The sequence below is a fragment of the Camelus dromedarius genome, chromosome 25 (genome assembly GCF_036321535.1).
Source record: "Camelus dromedarius isolate mCamDro1 chromosome 25, mCamDro1.pat, whole genome shotgun sequence".
In the NCBI taxonomy this organism is placed as follows: domain Eukaryota; kingdom Metazoa; phylum Chordata; class Mammalia; order Artiodactyla; family Camelidae; genus Camelus; species Camelus dromedarius.
The window spans coordinates 8908092-8931834 of NC_087460.1; the positions used below are offsets into that span (position 1 = coordinate 8908092).

The window sequence follows — 23743 nt, forward strand, 5'->3', positions numbered from 1 at the left end:
CCTGTAAGTCTGACTTGCATGCTGGCTTTCTGAGCTAGTTATTGTAAATAGTAGATTGGTTTCTGGACAGGTTGTTTCAGGTCATTGATGTAGGGGAGAAGAAACTTTTCTCCTACCTTCTTAGGTTCAGTGTCTGGGCTCTGAGAATTAAGCTGACAAAAGACCAGTGAAGAGGAGAAAAGCACACAAACTTTATTTGATGCTAATATTTTTACATAGTTTGGGCAGCTTCATAGAGAAGAACTGGAAACCCCAAAGAAGTGGTTAGTCTCAGAGGCTGATATACCGTTTTAACCAAGGGCTATAAATTGTGGTGAAATGACTAGACAAAGGAAAGGGGTTTGGGATTCTATGGGCAGTAAATTGTGGGAAAATGACTACAAAATAAATACATGTGGGAAACTAATGGAAGATAAGGGTTATTTTAGTAAGGCTTGTTTGTGCAGCCTCATCTTGGTGGCAACTCACTGTCTCTGGTGATAAGAATGTTCTCTTCTTCCTGGTACCCAGAGACCACCTTGTTCATGGGAAATTTATGACCTACTTTTAGGCAGAAACAGGGAGGGCAGAGACTTCTTCCTGCATCTGCTGTTTTTCAGTTGCCTTCAGCTCAAAATTATCAATATGCCAAAACAGCATATGTTGGGTGACATGTTCTGATTCCCTTTATGGGTCAGATTTCTGTTTTTGTGTATGGTCTGGCCATTGTCCATTTGTATATTCAGTCTGTCAACTCCAAATTGCAGGCGTAGAGTTGAGATCATACATACTCCTTCTGACATGGACAAATCTCTTAATCTGGCTGCAGACTGAGGCAGTGGGAATTTACTTACTTCATGATGGTTAATGACTTTTCTGAGCAATATGGAGGCCAGGTTGAATATTAATATGAGGAAAGCAATGTAACCAAATGTAACCAACTCATTTTTCCTAAAATACAAAAAAAAAAGATAGCCACTTTTTAATCCTTCAAGGGATATTTGAATTCCCTGAGTTAATATCTGATGACCCATATGCATCTCTAGTGGGTAAAATTTCAAGCTTGAAACTAAAAAAAAAAATTTCAAGCTCGATAAAAATGGAGGATTTTAGACAATTATTTTGGGACATCCCATAACTGAGCTGTGTAAGGGCAGGTTCTTTAGAAGCAGACTCTTGAAAGCAAAAGATTTCAGTGCAAGTAGTTTGAGAGGTGATCCTAGGAAGCACTGATGGGGAAAGGAGAGGTAAGACAGGGAAGGGAAGGACCAATTACATCAATTAGCAAGGTAGCACTGGGGCAACTGAGGCTGAATCATTCTGGGAACCCTTGGGAGGAATTCCATGTGGAGAGGGGGGCATGGTGCAGAGGAAGCTGGAGTATTTATTCTCTCATTTTTATCAGTCATTAGCTGTGGGTTGTTCCCAGGGGTGATAACTTTCCAACACTTGGAAGCTACTCTGCATCTAGGCTGAGAGAAAGCCTTTAGGCAGAGTCATGAGCTAGCAGCAGGACACTGTCGGCATGTATAGAAAGAGTAAGTGGCAGGGAATAAGCATGGTGCTGACATTCGTCCAAACTGGCCAAGAAAAGGAGGCCTCAGATTGCCTATATACCGATATCTAAGAGAATGCAAAAGCAACTCTCCATGTTGCTAACCTTCTTTCTCCCTTCTCTATGGGTATGTGAATGTAGTAAGTCCCAAAAATGTATCATAGGTCTGACTTCATTTTCATTTACACCCCAATGTCAGGCTCTGACCTGTTCTTTCAGAACTGACTGTGGATGGGTTTGGTGAGAAAACATTATATGCACCATGATAGAAAACAAAGAAAATAACAATGAAGTATTTGATAGTGTTCCCACTAGATCTGATATCCTGAGAAGGATGCATCACTTTTGCTATTTTTCAATCAGGAACACATAACCTGAATCAAATCATGAGAAAACATCAGACAAACCCAATTGAGAAACATTCTATAAAATAGAATAGATTCTTTAAAAATGTCAATGTTATGAAAAGCAAACAAAGACTACAGAATTTTTCCAGATCAATAGAGACTAAAGAAACATGACAACAAAATGCAATATGTGATCTTGGATCCCATCTTCTAAGAATAAAAAAAAAACTTATCAAAAAGAACATTACTGAGACAAAATCAGAACAATCAGAATATGATTCCTATAAGAAAGTATCAATGGCAAATTTTTGAATTGGATAACTATACAGTGCTTTTATAACAAAATATCTTTGTTCCTAGGAAATAAACACTAAAATGTTGAGACCAAGGGCCATAATGTATGCAAAAGTGTCTATTCGCAAATGTTTCTTCTTTAAAAAGTTAGATTGTTTTATATAAAGAAGAACATACATCTATCCTTCCCAAACTATTCCAAAAATTGAAGAGGAGGAAACAGTCCTAAATTCATTCTACAAGGTCACCATTACCTTGACACCAAAGCCAGACAAAGACATTACAAAAAGAAAAAGAAAAAAAATTAAATTGCAGACCAATAGCTTTGATGAATATAGATGCAAAAATTGTCAACAAAATATTAGCAAACTGAATCCAACAATACGTAAAAAAAGATCATACACCATGATTAGATGGGATTTATTCCAGGGTCATGAGGATGGTTCAACATACACAAATTAATCAATGTGATATACCACATTAACAAAAGGAAAGACAAAAACTACAAGGTCATCCAATAGACACAGAAAGAGCATTTGACAAAATTCAACATCCAGTCATGATTTAAAAAAAAAACAACTCTCATCAAAGTTGGTATGGAGGGAACATATCTCAACACGATAAAGTCCGTTTACAGCAAACCCACAGCCAACATAATGTTCAGCAGCAAAAAGCTGAAAGCCTTCTAAATTCAGGAACAAGACAACAATGTCCACTCTTGCCGCCTCTATTTAACATAGTATGGGGGTCCTCGCTACAGCAATCACACAAGGAAAAGAAATAAGATATACCTATATTGGAAGGGAAGAGGTAAAACTGTTACTGTTTACAGACAACAGGATATAGAGAGAACCCTAAAGTCTCTACCTCAAAACTATTAAAACTAATAAATGAATTCAGCAAGGTTGCGAGATACACAGTTGATATCCAGAAATCTGTTTAGTTTCTTTACACTAATAATGAAATATCAGAAAGAGAAAGTAAAAAAAAAAAAAAAAAAAAAACTCATTTACAATTGTATCTAAAAAATACCCTAAGAATAAACTTAACCAAGGAAGTGAAAGACATATACACTGAAAACTATGAAATACTGACAAAGGAAACTGAAGATGATTCAAAGAAATGGAAAGATGTGTTCTTGGATTGGGAGAATTAATATTATTAAAATGGTCATACTACCCAAAGCAATCTACAGATTTAATGCAATCTCTATCAAAATACCGAGGACATTTTTCACAGAACTAGAACAAATAATCCTAAAATCTATATGGAACAACAACAAAAAAAAAGATGCAGAAGCAATCCTGAGAAAAAAGAACAAAGCTGGAGGTATAACCCTCCCAGGCTTCAGACTATACTACAAAGCTATAGTAATCAAAACAGCATGGTATTGGCACAAAAAACAAACTCATTGATTAATGGAACAGGATAGAAAGCCCAGAAATAAATCCATGCCCATACGGTCAATTAACTTATGACAAGGGAGGCAAGAACATGCAATAGAGAAAAGACAGTCTCTTCAACAAGTGGTTCTGGGAAAGCTGGACAGCCACACGTAAATCAATGAAATTAAAGTATTCCCTAATGCTATATACAAAAATAAACTCAAAATGATTTAAAGACTTAAATATAAGACCTGAAACCGTAACATTCCTAGAAGAGAACATAGGTAAAATATTCTGACATAAATCATAGCAATATTTTCTTGGGTCAGTCTGCCAAGGCAAAAGAAATAAAAGTGAAAATAAGCAAATGGGGCCTAATTAAATTTAATAGCTTTTGCACAAGGGACACCATCAACAAAACAAACAGACAACCTACTAATGTGAGAAAATAATTGCAAATGATGTGACCAACTAGAGGTTAATAGCCAAAGTCTACAAAACACTCATACAACTCAATATCAAAAAAAAAAAAAATCCAATCAAAATATAAGCAGAAGACTTGAATAGAGATTGCTCCAAAGAAGACATGCAGATGGCTAACAGGCATATGAAAAGATACTCAGCATCGTTAATTACTAGAGTAATGCAAATCAAAACCACAATGAGGTATCACGTCACAGCTGTCAGAATGGCTATCACCAAAAAGTCTACAAATAACAAATGTTGGAGAGGATGTGGAGAAAAGGGAACCCTGTTACACTGTTGGTGGGGATGTAAATTGGTGCAGCTACTCTGGGAAACAGTATGGCAGTTCCTTAAAAAATTGAAAATAGAAGTACCATATGATCCAGCTCCTGGGTATATATCTGGAAAAAATGAAAAAGTCTAATTTGAAAAGATACATGAACCCCAATGTTCATAGCAGCTCTGTTTACAATAGCCAAGACATGGAGCAACCCAAGTGCCCATCAATAGATGAATTGATTAAGAAGTATATATGTGGTACATCTACAATGGAATATTACTCATTCACAAAAAAGAATAAAATACTGCTTTTTTTAGTATTTTATGGACCTAGAGAACATTATGCTTGGTGAAATAAGTTGGACAGAGGAGGACAATTACTATATGATAATGCTTATAGATAGAATCTAAAAAAATAATACAAATGACAGTATATACAAAACAGAAACAGACTCACAGACATAGAAAACAAACTTGTGGTTACCAAAGGGGAGCGGGAAGTGGGGAGGGACAAATTAGAGGTATGGGGTTAATAGATAAGATACTACCTTATATAGAATAGATAAGCAACAAAGATTTACTATATAGCACAGGGAACTATAACCATTATCGTGTAATAACCTATAATGGATCATCTGCAAAATCACTGAAAAAAATAGGTTGTTTTGAAACTCTTGAAGTCAGGATGATTTAATAAAAATTATAAGAATTAATGCTTCTCTTGCTACACACACACACACACACACACACGAAGAACTGATTGTGACAATTTAGCCTAGAGTCTATTCTTCTGTAGTCAATATGCCTGCATACATGTAATGCCTACAAGGGTGTGGCATTAAATTTCCTCAGTTTTTAAATATCAAACAAAGGCCCATTCCTTGCTTGGAGTGGAGCTCTACGTAAACAGGTTTTGCTTTTGGGAAGCTGAAGTATGAATAGATGAACAGACTTTCAATAAAACTGATTCTTTTCCAAGCTATTAACTAAATCCTCATGACATATTGGCAATCTTTATTGATTATTGCCTGCATAATACAGTTGTCTGATCAGGTAGCATGATCGGCTTTCAAAATTAAAACACTAAAGCAAGGATAAGAATCAGAGTAGAACTCCTGGACAGCAGATGAATAAGAATTACGGTCTGGTGGCTCTTAGGCTCTTGCAAGTAGAGTGGGTTACAACTTTGGCTTCACCACTTACTTGCTGCATACAGTGAGAATGCTACTTAACTTCCTAAAACCTGTTTCCACATCTGTAAAATGGACATAAGAACAGTGCTACCTTCTTATGGTTCCTAGCAAAATTTAATGTGAAAATGTACGTGACTCCATCGGGATAAAGGTGGTCTACATATATCTTAAAACCTAATGTATCAATTGGGCTTCAGTGAAGGAACACAGCTGCTATGCATATTACTAGACAAGGAACTTATTACAGGAATTAGAGTTCACACAACTGTGGGAGGAGCTGAGGAAGTAAAGATCCGGAAGGGGAAGTTGGAGGGACAGTCACCGTAAGCAATCTTCCTGAAGCCCTAGGGTGGGTGAGCAAGTTGAAGCTTGCAAGGGAATCTGAGAAGCACATCCATCAGCTGAAGCAGGACTGTGAACAGGGAGCTCGCTAAGCACTATGTGAGAAGATCTGCCTTAACTAGAACCTCTGCGTGCCCATTGCTGTGTGCCTGGTGAAGCGCCCACACTGTTGTTGATCAGCAGAACTAGCAGCTGGGGAGAAGAGTCTGCTGTAGAACAAGAGGAGAGTGGACAAGTTGGACCCACTGAACACCTTGACATTTGCTCATCACCATGAAGACCTTCAGAGAGAAGTGGCTACTGTTTCACTTCGGCCTCTCAAATCATGAGCAAACTCCTCTTGTGGCCAACTCTAACCTGGAATCATGTGGGGAAAGGGATTCTGGGAAATGTACTCCCAGATTAACCAAAATGACAACAGGACAATTCAGCATACCCCAAATAATACTGGCTTTAAAAAGTATAGTTTATTTCTTGCAAATCACAACCACAATGAGATATCACCACATCCCTGTCAGAATGACTATTATCAAAAAGACAACAAATAACAAGTGTTGGTGAGGGTGTGGAGAAAAGGGAACTCTTGTGCAGTGTTGGTGGAAATGTAAATTGGTGCAGCCACTATGCAAAACAGTATGGAAATTCCTCAAAAAATTAAAAAAAAAATAAAATAAAAAAATAAAAAAAAAACTACCATATGACCTAGCAATGTCACTTCTGGGTATTTATCCAAAGAAAATGAAAACACTAATTTGAAAAGATATATGCACACCTATGTTCAATGCAGCATTGTTTACAATGGCCAAGATATGAAAGCAAACTAAGTGCCCATTAATTTGTGAATGAATAAAGAAGATGTGATATATATGGCCATAATGAAATATTATTCAGCTTTAAAAAAGAATGAAATCTTGCCATTTACAACAACATGGATGGACCCAGAGGGTATTATGCCAAGTGAAATAAGTCAGACAGAGAAAGACAAATACTGTATGTTACCACTTATATGTAGAACCTAAAAAACAAAACAAATGAACAAACATAACTAAACAGAAATAGAGTCATAGACACACAGAACAAACAGGTGGTTGCCAGGGGGTTGGGGGAATGGAGGAGGAGAGAAAATGGTGAGGGAGGTTAGAGGTACAACCTTTCAGGTACAAAATACGTGAGTCATAGGTATGAAATATACAGTGTGGAGAATATAGTCAATAATTATCTTGTATGGTGACAGATGACAACTAGATTTATCATGGTGATTATTCTGAAATGTATAGAAATATCAAATCACTATGTTGTGTACCAGGAACTAATATACTGTTGTAAGTCAATTAGACTTCAAAAACAGACAAACAAACTTAGAAAAAGAGATCAGAGGCTACGAGAGGTGGAGGGGAGCGGAAAGAGAGGGGGCATTACATCAAGGCAGTCAAAAGGACCAACTTCCAGTTATAAGATAATTAAGTACTAGGGTTGTAATGTACAACATGATAAAGATAAGTTTTATGCTATATATGAAAATTGTCAAGAGAGTAAATCCTGAGTTCTTATCACAAGGGAAAAAAATTTTTTTTCTATTTCTTTAATTTGTATCTGTATGAGATGATGGATGTTCACTAAAGCTATTGTGGTAGTCATTTCATAATATACGTAAATCAAATCATTATGTTGTACACCTTAAACTTATATAGTGCTGTATGTCAATTATATCTCAATAAAAATGTGTGTATATATGTTTATATATATTTATATATGCCTATCCCACCTCCCAAGAAAAAAAGGAAAAGAAAATAAATTAAAGGGTATCATTTATAGAGATGAAGTAAAGTATGTTAATTTGCAGCTGACATGATCCTGTACATAGAAATTCCTCAGGCAAGGAAAACGTCTAGAACTAACAGGTGAATTTAGCAAGACTGCAGGGTACAAGATCAATTGTATTTCTATGTACCAGTAATGTAAAATTAGGAAAATAAATAATTTAAAGTTCCATTTATAGTAGCATCCGAATAAAATATTTAGGTATCAATTTTAAGAAAGTGTAAGAGATTTGTATACTGCAATTGACATAGCACCACTGAGAGAAAGTAGAGGAAAACGAAATAAATAGGGAGAAATAGGATTGGAATTCTCAATATCATTAAGCATCAATTCTCCCAAAATTCATCTGTATATTAAAAAGCAATCAAATTCTGAATCTTAAATGCCAACCAAAATCCTGACACTATTTTTTAAGAAACTGTCAAGCTAATTCTACAATGTATATGCAAATGCAGAGAACTTTGCATAGTCAAAATATTTTAAAAAGAGAAAGAAATTTAGATGATGCAGATTACCTGATTTCAAGACTTAAGATAAAGCTCAGGTACTCAAAACAAAGTAGTATTGGTATAAGGATAGTGCAGATCAATGGAATCAAACAAAGAGTACATAAATAGAACTATAAGTATCTGTTCATGGAAAAGGTCAGGGTAATTCAGCGGGGAAAGATAGTCTTTTCTGCAAATGATGTTGGAATAGACACAAGAGAAAGAATGAAACCATATACAAAAACTAACTTGAAATGAAGCATAGACCTAAACGTAAGAGCTAAACTTAAAGCAATGCTATCCAATAGAATTATAATTTGAAGCACAAATTTGAGCCATATTTGTAATTTTATATTCTCTGGTAGCCATGTTTAAAAAAATAAAAAATTATGCATGAAAAGAATTAGAATATTTTACTTAATGAAAGACATTCAAAATATTATAATTTTGACATGTAATCAATAAAAATGTTATTAAGGAGAGAAAACTATATAGCTTCTGTCTCATATAAAAGAAGCCTAGAAGAAGTCAGTCCACAGTGATAGGAATCCAGCTCTTTAGATCTTTTTGCATTGCTATCCCCAGCAGGCAGTTTTACTCCATAGTGCAAGATGGGTGATGAAACTCCAAAACTCATGTCCTCATTCCAACCAGCACGAAGGAGAAAAAAAGTATAGTAGGGTTTGTTCATTCTTTTTAAAAACACTTCCTAGAAAAGTCACACAGCTGGGGTTCTGGGAAAAGTAACCTTTATTTCAAGAAATCTTATATTCAGCTAAAACTTGAAAGAGTGAGAAAGCAGATATCAGGGGACAAACAGCTACCCTTGCCACAGTCTACTCATCCACATGGTTCATTTTTCCACACAGAGACTTCGTCCCTTTGAGATATAATTCCAAAATGCCATCTAGTTACTGCCTTAAGTTCGAAATCCAGAAACTGAGTGATATCCAGTCATCTCTATCATGGCAGGATGTGGTCACTCACAGTCCAGAAATCCATAAACTAAAAGTTTACTCAGGTACCCCCTCACTCATACTCATTATATAATGGTAAAATAGGAATTCAATATTAAAAAATTTCAATTGGATAAGGAAAAATAGGAAACTTTTACACAACACTCACTGGCACTAGTCCATAGAAATTATCAAACCCCACTGGCAGGATTTACGAGACTCCCTGGCCTGAGACACAGTTCCTGGATTAGCTTGCTGGGTATACCCTGGATCTGCTCTCTGCTATGAACTCCACTTACTGCCTTGTTATGGACTGAACTGTGTTTCCCCAAAATTTACAGGTTGAAGCTCTAACCTCCAGTGCGACTGTATTGGAGTTAGGGCCTTGAAGCAGGTAATCAAGGTTAAATGAGGTCAAAAGGGTGGTCTTTTAATCCAATGTGACTGGTGTCCTTAAAAAAAGAGAGAGACATGAGAGAAAAGGTCATGTGAAGACACAGCAAGAAGGTAGCTGCCTAACTCCAAGGAGAGATGCCCAGAAGAAGCCAAACCTGTTAGCACCTTGATCCTAGGCTTCTAGCCTCCAGAGCTGCAAGAAAATATATTTCTGTTGGTTAAGCCCCGAGTCAGTAGTGTCTTGTTATGGCAGCCCTAGAAGACTAAATGCAGTCCTCATGGCCCCTAGCTTTGCTATCTCAGAAGTTCCTCCCTGCAGGCAATATAATTCCTTCAAATAGGAATTCCTTTTGCTTTACTTTTAGTCAATTCCCTGTCCTTATAATCACAGCCAAAGATCTTGTCTAGACCTTGTTTTTGTTGTTTTTCAAGCCTGAAGACTGGTCTTTTACTTATTGGTTGTACTATTCTGCCCATCCATTTCTCTCTAAATTTAACGGAACAACCTCATAGTTATTTCAAACAGACTCAGGTGAGAAGAAAGAACCCCCAATCTACTCTGCCAGCAATTGATGCTTTTGTTTTATCTCCTGCTAAAGCTGCAAGTTTTTAGCTGCAGCTTATAACTGGTTCGGTTGGAGGTGTAGAAGCAGTTCCATCCCTGCTTTCATCCCTGCAAAGGCCCTAATTATCAATGTAGATTGCAGGCCTCAGACAGATAGCAGCTCTTTTAGCAAAGCTGTTGTCCCGTCCATCTTGGCTTCTCTGCTGGCTCTCCCCTGTAAGGCTTTGCTGAAAGTGAAGAGCAGCCAAGACACAAAAGTATTCATCTTTCCTATCATTTCCCTAGAGCTACAGCCTCAGTCAGAACATTGTCTCCTTTTCAAGCTAAAACAGGGGAACGTTTGTCACAAAAAAATCAGCCTGTAATATTGAATATACTACCTGCTGCCCAACTTCTAAGCCAGTACCATGTACTATATATTTTTTTAATTAGATGCAGTACCCCATTTCCAAGTACTTAGTCCTGTGTTTATTGTGAAACCATTAGGATGAAATGCAGAAACCTAAAAACAATAGATAGTTCAATCAGATGGGAGTTTTTTTCTCTTTCACGTATATTATGTTGGAAGTAAATGGGGCAGGGTCTGAAAGCGGTGCCCATCCCCATTCTTCTATCTTGTTGCTCTTCTGTCCTCAAAAGGGCCTCAAAATCTGAAGCTTCTAGCTAATAGAAAGGAAGGTATGAAGATCATTCCTCCTCTTTTTAAACAAAATTTTCCAGATATGTACATGAAACTATTTTTGCTTACACCTTTTGGCTAGAACTTGGTTCTACACAACACCTAGCTGAAAGGAATGTGTCCATTTCAGAAATACAGCAGAACTGCCAAACTGTTAAGAAGAGGCAAAAAGGTATGCTCTCTCCCTTTGGTACACTGCCCCAAAAAATTACTCACCAGTTCTAGTTGTGCCCTATGGCTAGACATTTAGTTACTTCGCATATCTACCTGCAAGGAAAGCTTGAAAATAAAGATTTTATTCTAGGGAGACAAATACCCAGCTAAAAATTGAGAGTTTTATTACTAAGTGGAAGGCAAGAACAAATATGTGGTTATGTGACTCATATAACACAGTGTCTATCATATAGTTAAAAACTCAGTAAATTTTAACTATTATTTGTGTCAAAATGTGGTCCAGGGAAGACCCTACACAGGTGCCTTGTTTTATACTCCTACTTGGATAACTTTTATTTTTTTTAACAAATTTTTTCTTAGAGAAGTTTTAGGTTCACAGAAAAATTGAGCGGAAAGTACAGAGAGTTTCCATGTACCTCCTGTTCCCACACATGCATGGTCTCCCCCACTTTCAATGAATAATCTTTACTGTTCACTATATAGAAGTGAAACCCAATCTTTCACTTCTTCGTATTCTTCTATTGTCATCAGCAGCACAAAAAACTCCACTGATATCTTAAGTATGAAGTTACTTCACTACAACTTGAAAAAAATCTTAGAGTACAAACCATATACCATAGTTTAAGGAATAAAGCCAACTTTCTCTATACTTTCTAAAGTTTATATTGTTAGCGTATTTCATGAGTGTTAAAGAAAGCACAGATCAATAGCAAAATTTATTGTACCTCTGAGGATATGTACAGTGTGCATAAGTATATTCTATATTATAATTTTCTATTTGGAGAACAAATAGAAATTAACATTGCTTTAATAACACAAAGAACACCATGTTAAAGTTGACCAAATCTTTGCTAAGGGTGAAACAGGAGATTTAGGGATTCTCAACTGGGTACAATCACAGGGTTCATACAAGTAACATTTCAGGGCCCATGGGAGGGTTATCCTACTCACAACTCCACTCCCCAAATACAATTCTCTCTCTCTCGAAATCTGAAATTCCTTTGAAAAGAGATAAATTAAAAAATAAATATTGTTAGATACCAAAGATTGAGACCTTAGTGAAAAAGTTTTACTAAATAGGATAGTCTTTGAAGTCAAAAGTTCATAAACTATACCTGCCCATATTAGGAAAGCAAATACTGTGAGTGATATCACTGGATACTGATCGGCTTTATCAGGTGTGTGAGCACTGAGCTGATTGGAAGTGACTCACTGTGTCTTTGGTGTCCATCTCAGGATTATGGCATCCAGCTGCCTCTGCTTGGTACATGAAGCAGTACCTTTGGGATTAGGGTGTGTAGCTTTCATTTGACACGAATCAGGATTATATTACTCAGTCAAGTTTTCATTAGGGTCACAGGCTAGGTGCCCAGGTCTGTTAGGTGAAAATTTATCAGAAGTAAAAACTAAATGCAGTTAAGTCTGGGAGTGGCAGAATAATGTAAATAGGCGTCGGTTAAGGTATAAATAACTGATGATAGATCCTGACATATTTTATTTGAAACAGAAGAAAGGAAAATAAGAACGTAGCAACATTTCAATACTTTAAATAGCGAGTCAATAGCAATTGTAGACGTGTGGCAGTGAGTAAGCATATTTGAGTAGGGACAAGCAGCAGAAAGGAGGATCACTTATGGATTAGAATATGAGGCGTTCATATAGAGCTCTCTCCCTCCTGCAGGCTGCCCCGTCGCCTGAATTCTACCACTAGTCTTTCCTTCTTCTCTCTAAATGTTTTGGTGTTTAGGAATTCACTTTTAGCTTACTAATAATTTAGAGTTAGCTAAATGAGAAGGACATGGAAATTAAAAGATGTTGGATAGTGAAGAAACTTGAAGGAGATGAAAGCATTAGAAAGGGAAAGATGCCAGAAACAAGCTTGATCCACTTCATGACCCAATCCATAACTTTCCTGGCAGTTAAGTTACAGTCTTGAATGACTTGGCTACAGAATCAGATGAAACATCGTTTTCATGTTGTTCAAGTATCAGGTAGTGCCCATAATTTAATACCAGAGTAATTTCTTCAGTCACCAAAAAAAAAAAAAAAAAAAAAGTCTTTTCTGGACTCCAAACCGAATCCCTTTTGTCCCAAAGGGAACTGCTCTTCTGATTATGTACTCAGAGCCCAACTTCACCTCAGTCTGTGAGAATTTTTTTTGTATATATATATTTTTTATTGATGTATAGTCATTTTACAATGTTGTGTCACTTTCTGATGTACAGCATAATGCTTCAGTCATACATGAACATACATATATTCATTTTCATATTCTTTTCCACTGTAAGTTACTACAAGATATTGAATATAGTTTCCTGTGAAACTTCTTAAATGAAATTCTCATACTACTGAGCAGAATTTTCCAAAATTAGCATTCTTCAGCTCCTCTAAAATTAATTTATTTTTCTTACTCTTTCAAGATTTAGCACTCCAAATTTCAACTGCAACAGAGATTTTTTTCTTCTACTCTTTCCAAAAGGAGGTAACTAACTCAGTTTGGCCTCCATTTTGCAAAAAGATTCTGCCTGGGCATGGAAAAGCTCTAGGGGTTCAAAAAAATGTAAATTGCCACTTGTATCAAACAGCTACCTACTCCTGCACCAGGATTTTCTCTTCCTGTCTCATTTACATCTAAATGTGGAGTGAGAGGGCGAGGCAGGAGGAAAACTCCACCCTTCCCCCCACTGGAGAAATAAAAGTAGAGGGAAAAAAATCCTAAAACTGTTTTCCACTTGTTATTTACTAAGTCGGAAACTAGGCTGCTCTAAGAACATTGTAGCTTCCCTTTTTTCAGTCTTGGTTTTTCATGCTAATTTAGTTCCTGGTACTGATTAACAACAAAACTCCTGAAGAGGAAAACCCCTGTGTAGTCTGTCTTTACAGCCTGACAGAAAAGTGAAAGGTGGCAGCATCTGAAGGCGAGAAGAAGGCTACAGCCTAACAGCAGGAAGAAAGAACATGGGCTGGCACTGCAACAGGGCCCCTCTGCGAGTTCGCTACTACGTTTCATAACGTTCTGAATTTATTGTCTAAACTCATGACTCTTACATTGACCTCCTAGAGCATGCCTAAGCATTCACACAACTGTTGGGGAAGGGGAGGTTCGTGGTCAGTGACTTATCTCCTCACTCACAGTGGATCAACTAATCACTGTGGAGGACATTTTCCGACCTCACCAGTCAGCTCCCAGGAAGAATTCCCTCATCTTTCAAGGTCTCTTTCTTAGCTGTATTTAGGTGGGTGCTTAGCAGCCTTCACTATCAGATCTCTTTTATCCTTTATCCTTTCAAGTTAACAGTAGGTTCCTAGGGCTTGAGGGGAGGGAGAGGGGGAAAATAAAAAAGAAGAATCAGCCCATTTCCCCTAGCATTTTGTGCAATACATTCCCTTTATTTTTTTTTAACAGGCTTCTTTCTTTTACATACATAAAATGAAGCATAAGTGATATTTATTGTATAGTTGTTCATATGTTGTATTGAGATTTTTAAATGTTCCTAAAATATAAGAACAGTAATGCCTGGAAGCTTTGATAATGATTTCATTGGACCCCTTTAGTAGATCACAAGAATCTTCAGTTTCTGATTATTCCTGACAGCAGGCTAGAAAGAGTGTTTTTAGTTTCTGTTGTTGTTTTGTTACTGTTGTTTTAAATCTTCAGAGGCACAAATTTCTTATTTCAGTTTGCTAACTTTAAGCAATTAATCAGCAAAGATTGATTTACTCTAACCTACTTCTTACAACATACTTTGTGAAGGTCAGCTTGGCATAAGGCAAGTTTCCTGTACTTGAGTGGCAGATTGGATACAAGAGGTGTTATTATCTTTGGTCACTAGGGTTGATTCAGCCTTTGCAGCAGCAGGGGTTCCCGTCTTGTCTCTGCATAGGTGCAGATGTTTTACAAAAAGGATAACTTTCTCACACAGAGATATGAGAAACACTCTCTTTTATACAGTAATCATTTGTTTACTACTATGAGGAAACTCTTAAGACATTGGAGTAAGCGAAAGAGATTACTGGACATATTTTCAATGAACTGATATCATGCTGGGATTATCTGATCATATAGAGATGTTACTTTCGTCTTTGATTAGGCTATTCTACAACTCTTTAGAGATTAAAATTAATTTGTAGAAAACAAGTAGCAATGCAAAAAATGGCTGTCCAGAGCCATACATATAAATTCTGTTGAGTGGGGTAACAACTCTCCCTCTCTCCCCAAAGCCAGTTTTACAGCCATTTGCAAATACATTTTAATAGCATATCTGCTAAATAAACGTATCTGCTGTTCAGATTCTACTTTGTATCTGTTGTAACATTTTACTGGATTTCCTCATTTAACTATACAGTTAGTAAAATGTTCAATACATGTTATTTTTATATTTGTGTGAGAATCATGATTTTATTAAAAAATTATCCTAAAACATTAGAAACAAAAATCTACTCTAACTTGGGCAAATGGGAAAATGTGAAGGGAATACCCAGGACCATTTCAAGGAAAACCAAAGCAGGAGGTTTTTGGGCCTCACTAGGTCTGAAATAGGAAAATCTTTAGGAGTTCAAAGTGGTTATCTCACCATCTATCCAAATCCATGTGGTCTTTTTGTCTGTTTCTTTCAGCAGATTGATTTTCTCTGTTTTTCCATGTATGTGGGGGATGACCCTCTCAAGACCTTAAGTTGCAGAAACTTCTTCCATTTATCCATTCAACAAAAATCTGTTGGGTATAAGTAAGCTATGTCAGATACCTCCTGCTCCAGCACCATCAACCGACAGATTACCATTTCATTGTTTCTATACACATCCCATTCATGTCAAAAAGGCAGACTCTTATTGGCTCACTTAGTTCATGCACACACTCTGATCAGATCAGCTGTACCTAGAAGGCAAAAATCACAGTCCACTGCCAAGGAGAGAATTCCCAAGAGGATGGCTGGATAAAGTAGACAAGTGGATTAACATGCTTTCTCCAAATATGAAATGTAAACTATTAACATAATACAGTGTTAGATATACACTCTATTGCAATCCCAACCAGGGTATACTTCAGTACAGTTCTGACACTAATCACCTGGTGTTAGTGCAGACTCCAAATGCTAAGAGCTCAATCCTCTGCAGACTGCCCTTACTATGGTGGCTAGCCACAAGTTCCAGAGGTCCTCAGTCCACCTGCACTTCTGACTGCCTTGGTTATAAATTCAGGAGTTCCCATAGACTACTCAGACTTGATGATCCACTAGAACAACTCAGAAAAGTATTCTACTTACAATTAGTTACATCATAAAGGACATAACTCAGGAACAGTCAAATGAAGGTATGTATAGGGTGAGGTCTGGGACAGAATGCGGAACTTCTGTGCCCTCTCTTTATGGGATCCAGGCAAGTCACCTGTCCAGTACATCAATGTATTCACCAACTAGCAAACTCCACTGAACTTTGGTGTCTAGAATTTTTATTGGGTTTCAATACGTCGGCATGATTTATTGAGTAAATCATTGACCACATAATTAAACTCAGTCTTTAGCCCCCCTGCCTCCCTGGAGGTCAGACTGGCTCAGAGTCCTAAATATATAATCCTCTAATCATATAGTTGGTCTTTTTGGTGACCAATTCCCCACCCTGAGGCTATTTAGGGGCCCATCATAAGTCACCAGTTGGTATAATAAAGATACTCCTCTCCAAGGGTTTTTGAAGCTCTATGCCAGGAACCAGGAACAAAGACCAGATGTATCTTTATTTTATCACAGTATATATTAATGTTGTGTTAAATGCTACAAGAATTCAGGCATTCACTTCCCCTGGTTGTGGGGCAGGTGGGGAGGGTTAATGGCGGAAATAAAAAGAGCTGGCTTACAGAAACAGAAATTACAGGAGTGGAAGAGGACAGATGAAACAATTCAGATGAGATTTTTTTTTTAATCTTCTTGTTTTAATATGAAATATTGATTTTAAGGAAAAGTACTGGATTTTCGTTTGACTGAAATGAGAGTTTGTGTGTAAGATAAGGTGCTGAAGGCAACCGGAAGTCAAAAGTGCAGGATTGTGAATACCAGGCTAATAACTTTTTGAAATTTATCCTCTTGATAGGCCATTTTTGTCAGGGAGGGGGGTGTCATAAGTGGTATTTTAGGAAGATCAGACTGATAGCAGTATGTAGTTTGAATTAGAATAAAGAAATTAGAGAAGCTATTAGGGAGTGTCAAGGTATAATTTTAAAAGAGCATAATTTTTAAAAACATGACTTTAATACAAATATAGAATGAACATATGTCAATGATTATTATTTAACTCATTAATGAGTTTGATGGTAAGTTAGTTCAAAGAATTAGAGGAATGGAGGATATATAATAGTCCATCTGAATAGGCATACAGAAATGCATTTGCTAGGTTAAAACTTTGGAAGTATTTTTTTCTATGGCAAAGAAAGAATTTGCGTCTTCTCTGAAAAAAAATTTACAATTTAATCAACAACTTCACAGAGTCAAAATCTAATCAATGGTAAATATTAAGTCATATGAAAGTGTATGCCCTAGAAAATTAAATAATCTTTGGTGGGTGAGATGGGGAAGTTTGTTAGGCATTAAAGGGACATGTAGTCATTTTCTTTTGTCTTGTTTCTGAGTTTTAGGTTTTTTTTTTCAATCACCCCCTGCCCACAGACACACCTTTCCCCTTTAGTAACCATAAGTTTGCTTTCTATGTCTGTGAGTCTGTTTCTGTTTTGTAAATAAATTCGTCTCATTTTTTTAGATTCCACATATAAGTGATACCATGTTTGCCTTTTTTTGTCTGACTGACTTCACTTAGTATAATCTCTAAGTCCATCCATGTTGCTGCAAATGGCATTATTTTATTCTTTTTTATGGCTGTAGTATTCCATTGTGTATATATACGTGTATGCATGTATATGTATGTGTGTGTGTGTGTGTGTGTATATATGTCACATCTTCTTTATCCAATCATCTGTCAGTGGACATTTAGGTTGCTTCCATGTCTTGGCTGTTGTGGATAGTGCTGCTGTGAACATTGGGGTGAAAGTGTCTTTTTGAATTGGAGTTTTCTCCTGATATATGCCCAGGAGTTGGATTGCTGGATCATATGGTAAGTCTATTCTTAGTTTTTAAAGGAATCTCCATACTGTTTTCCATAATAGTTGCACCAGTTTACATTCTCACCAAAAGTGTAGGAGGCTTCCCTTTTCTCCACGCCCTCTCCAACATCTATTGCTTGTGGACTTTTTAATGATGGCAGTTCTGACTCATGTAAGGTGATAACCTCATTGTAGTTTTGATTTGCATTTCTCTGATACTTAGTGATATTGAGCATCTTTTCATGTGTCTATTGACCATTGTTACATCTTCACTGGAGAAATGTCTGTTTAGATCTTCCACCTCATTTGATTGGGTTGTTTGTTTTGTGTTATTGGACAGATAATTCTTCTTAATAGTCCCCCTTATGATCATAAAATATTTCTGAAGATTAGTCTTGATACATATTGTTAAAAGCTGGGCTCACTGCATTTCAACTTGATTCATTTACGTGTGTGGTTTCCACAGATTAAGAACCATACCAGTTTTTTCATGGTAGGCTTTTCATATCTGGTGAAATGAGATTAATTCATAAAATATACTCCAGTATATCCCTGATAAGACAATTGATATGTTTAATTGTGTCTTCATAAAAAGTAGGACAGATTCTTTTTGAATATATGCAAATTATTATATTGGCATGAATAATAAAGACTCAGCCGAAATCTTTGTTCTTGAATGCTGAAGAGTCAGGCAAAACAAAATGCCATTTAAAGAATGTTTAATATCAGTTTTAAAAGCATAGTCTACTACATTTAGGGTTGGAGATAGAATCTGAAAAAAGAAAAAAAGGGTTTCCTGACATACTTATCAGAAAATAGAACACTATGAGTAATACAACAATATGTTTACTCAGTTCTATGTAGATCTTCCACAGGACCTTGGGTTAGTAGGTTTTCACAAAGTCACGGTTTCTGAACTGAAAATAATCTGAAAATCACAGTTCATTCCTCTGGTACAGTATGACAAGGTATAAATAATGGCAGTTCAGAAGCTTATACAGATGAGTGTATATTCATTGCTGTATTAATAATTAGAGTGCCTTGTACAGCCCTGTTTATGAGGCTCTGAACCTGTCCTTTGTTGCTGAAGATCTAATTTGTATTAGGAACTTACGGCAAGGCTCTTAGACAAGCATGAGGGGAAAGCATAAACCACATGTCGATGATAAGATTGCATAACTCTGATTAATAACACTAGCCAATAATATCAAAATGAAGAATAAAGTTCTTTATAGGATAACATACATAACAGCTATAAACCAAGGAACACCTGAGGCTTCCAGAAGCTGGAACAAGCAAGGGATGATGGCTGTGCCAACACCAGATGTCTAGCTTAGACTGTGACCTAACATACCAAGTTCTTAGGACCCAGGACATCACTAATTCCACTGGTCAGAATATGGGTTTAGAGATATAATATGAGAGTTGGAACTCTTATATGAATTTTTTGCCCCATTGGTTCAATCAGATTCTGAACCCATCCTGAGGCTTCACACCGTCCTTGCGTAAAACACGATGGCTAATTATTCTGTTGGACAGTATGACCCATATTGTGGTTGTCAATCATTCTTGACCTTGTTCTTGCTCAGTGGGCCCATAAGCAAAGCAGCAATGGTGGCAGTGAAGGAGCCCATCATGAGTTCACTATCTGGACTTCACTTCGCCAAGGCTAACTCATCTCCTAGCATTGCTAAGGCTTTAATTAGCAAGCCACAGTGATCAGCGAACAATTAAAAGGAAAATAGAGAGAGAGTCCATCCATACTTTAAGGGGAAGCCATCTACCTGATTATAAGTCAGCTTCATTAAGCTCTTCGTGACATGTAGAGGACACTGTTTTGCTCTCACCTAGACTCCCTCTGGTCGTGTATTTATTTCCATAATTAAAGTGCAATCATCTATAAAGTTTTTGGATGAATTATGCACCATGCACCACTATGACATTCCATCCACAGTGCCTCAGACAATTCTTCATAGCAAAAGAAATAAGACTGAATCCCTTTGTACTGATTTATTGTTGAGTATTTATTGCTATCATAATTTGTTGTGCAAACAAGTTAGCTTTAGAAGAAAGTGGAATATTTTATTGAAAATTCAACCAGGGTATCAGATTTGGAACCTCATTTTGCAAAGTTAAAGTCCTGTCTTGCAGATGTGATAATACGTCCTGAACCAGTGACCAACAATGATACTTTCTCTCCCATAATAAAGAATGAGTCTAGGAAACAAGCAGTGTACGTTGAGAGTGGACTGTTCATGATGACCCTAATAATTGTTTCAGAATTTTTGTCTCTTGAACTTGAAACAGTGGACTTCTCAGCTCTCAAGTCTTAGTAACCAAGAAGATGGGATGTGGTGATAGTGGAAATAAGTTTGAAGAAGAAACTTCCCCCTGGCTAATTCAGGCTCTTCATGTCACCAAAGCAAGAGGCAGAAAAGGAAGTAACAACTTTAGCTGGGTGATGGATCATGATTATAAAGAAGAAATGAAGAGTACAGCAAGAATCCCAGGGAACTTCTGGAGTCATCTCCTTTTACTATTTTCTTGTGCTACCAGAGTACCAGAGACATGCACAGACAGGATCACAAAATGATTCATCCCTCTCAGAACTGAAGGTTTGAATCACTCAACTGGGGGTAGGGTGAGTAGGTAAGGGAGGAGAGGGGAGGGAGGAGTAGAATCATACAAGCTTAGTTGCTGCCAGAGGCAAAGCACACACAGTCTAGGTAGAGGTAGAGGTAAGTCATAAGGCATAAATACCTAGTTACTGTCTCATGACCAGTTGCAGACATGAGGGCTTTAGCCATAGTCAATACATCAAATTTATTATTATTGATATTTTGTCTTTTTACTAATTGTAATAGAAATTACTAATTGTCCTTAACTATCTATCTTTTCCCCCTTCTTCCTTTGTAAGAGAACACTCAGTTTTTAATCTAGGCACATGACTATTCAAAATAAAGATTGCTTTTCTTTATCTCTCTTTAAGCTAGGTATGTCCATGTGACTCAGTTCTAACCAGTGGAATATAAGCAGAAGTGTTCTTTGTGAAAGTCCTTAAGTGGGATTGGTAGGGACATACCATTTTCACTTCCTTCTTTTTCTTGCTGACTGAAATAATGTATGTTTACTGTTTTATTTGAGAATATTCAATTTCTCCATTCAGGATAAGACAAACAAATGAAATATTTGAAACTTATAGTAAGTGTTAAGCCTCAATACCTGGTAAGCTAGTAGACTGTGAGATACAGGTGAGATATAGGTGAAATTCATAGAATGTGTTAACTATAGATAATGTGTAAGCAGGTGGCTTGTGGGATGTAGAGAGAATTTATAAAACATGTTAAATACTGGCTTTAAGTAAGTTAGTAACTTGTAAAACATGTTGAAGTTACATATAATAAATGGAGTATATGAAAGCACAAACAGGAATGCTATTTGTAGGTAGAAAGGGGTAAAAAGGTCAAGTCACAAAGTACAGATACATCTCTAGGCTAACAGAGAGGCCATCTTTAAGCTGGATACTGTGGCAGGCAGACTTGCAAAATGGCCCTTCAAATTTCTGGCTGCTGGTATAAACACATCTTCACTTAGTTATTCATCAAATATTAGTTTAGGTATTGTTGTGAAGAGTTTTTGCAGATGGATTTAAGGTCCTAAATCAGTTAACTTTAAAATAGGGAGACTATCCAGGTGGGCTTGACCTAACTACAAGAGCCCTTTAAATCTGAGTCTAGAGATCAGAGACAAAGCTAGAAGTCCAAAGCATGAGGAGTTGCACTATTCCTGCCTTAAAAATGCAGGAGGACACATGGTAAGGAATGTGAGTAGCCTCTAGAAGCCAAGAGCAGCCCTTAGTTCACAGCCAGTGAGGAAATGGGAATGAAATTCTGTCAACAAGAAGAATGAGATTGGAAGTGGATTTATACACAGAGTCTCAGATAAGAACTCAGCCCAGCTGAACCTTGATTTCAGCCTTGTGATGCCTTGTGATGCAGAGAACCTAGTCATGTAGTGCCAGACCTCTAACCTACTGAGCTATGACTACTAAATGGGTATTGTTTTAAGCTACCAAGTTTGTGGTAACTTCTTACATGGCAATAGGAATCGAATACAACTACACATCAGTGATAGTCATTATGGTACCATTCTATCCTCACATGCGATCTACCCTACCGCCATAGATAACACTCATAGCTGTTCAGCAGGCTAATTAGGGGACAAACACTTGTGCCAAGTGTACTCACCCCTGCCTCTTGCTGATAGAATTAATGAGTATGTTGGTTCCAGACACCTTCTGTCTGCCAAGGTCCCTTGCTCAAATTCTGGTTCTGTTCATCATAATCACACCATCAAAGGGGAAGACTGAGGTGATAAGAGGAAAAAAAGAAAATATATGAATATCATGTAATCCAGGATTCAGATAGTGTGGTCCTTCCGTCCCATTTGCATCCTAACTTAAGTGTGTAAAACTGTTATCTCTTTTTTCCTTATTTCTTATTCTGTGTTTTAAATTGATTTAATAAACAATATAATTTGAACATCTTTATTTGATCTGAAGACCTTTTTGTTCCGTGACCTCTGTGATAGCTTTCACGGTGTACTTAGAGTCTACTGTTGTATCAAAGTAATTTTCCACAATATAAATGTGGACATAATGGATGGCACTCAAGCAGCCATTTTGGTCCCATGAGGCAAAAGTTCCATGCTGAGGATGGAGTTGCTATAAGATAGAAGGAGAAACAATTTAGAAGGAACCTGAGTTCCTTACATAATGGAGGGCTGTTTGGACAACCCTGAATTGCCGACCTCTGATTGTTTTTTATGTGTGAGAGAAATAAACTTCTATCTTTTAAAAAAGTCAGTATTATTGATTTTCCATCACTCACAGCTGAGCCTAACCCCACTTTAGCAGTAATGTGTCATGTTTCCTCTGCTATTTCAAATAATTGGTTTTTAAAATGTGGTTCAAGGCCTATCAAAATGATCTTAGCTACTTGTCAAAAGTTTAGTTTCTTAGATGCTTAGGTTCTTAAATTCTAAGATCTTTGGTAGAGCCCAAGAATCTGCACTAGTAATGAGCCTCTCTGGTTATTCCATGCCACCAATATTTGTAAATTACTGATCAATAGGGAGTGTTTGTGGTGTTTACATTTAGAATTTAGTCCAAAGACTACAGAATAGCAAGGAGTAAAACCTGGATAGGTCCCCAGAAGAATTAGAGGGATAATATAAAATACTTGGAGATTTTGACCTGAAGGGAAAAACAACTTTGAAAATTGCCCCTTGTATTATTTTAGTGGCTGCCATAAAAAAATTACAACTTTGGTAGCTTAAAACAAACATACATTTATTCTCTCACAGATCTGGAGACCAGAAGTGCAAAATCAAAGTGTTGGTTAGGGCCACACTCCCTCCAAAGGCTCTGGGGGAGAATTGATTCCTTGCCTCTTTTCGCTTCTGATGGTTGCCCGCCATTCTTTGGCATTCCTTGGCTCTTGACCACATCTCTCCAAACTCTGCCTCTGTTTTCATGTTGCCTTCTTCTCCATGTGTCTTTCTAATATCCCTCTGTCTCTCTCTCATAAGGATACATCTGATTGTATTTTGTGACCATCTAGATAATACAGGATAAACTCTTCCTCTAAATGTTCTTAACTTAATCAAATCTTTTGCCATACATGGTAATATTCACTCTTTGGTCACATAAGGTAGGATTAACAGGTTCTGGGAATTAG

The 23743-nt window shown here is 36.9% G+C and overlaps 1 long non-coding RNA gene across 1 annotated transcript in view; it reads right to left on the minus strand.

Annotated features, from left to right (window-relative positions):
• The window catches only part of LOC135319283 (uncharacterized), a 42874-nt gene extending 27349 nt beyond the window's left edge, over window positions 1-15525 (minus strand). The window contains exon 1 of the long non-coding RNA XR_010377741.1: window positions 15493-15525. This is a non-coding gene — a long non-coding RNA (uncharacterized LOC135319283). The remainder of the gene's footprint in view (window positions 1-15492) is intronic.
• Window positions 15526-23743: the final 8218 nt, after the last annotated feature.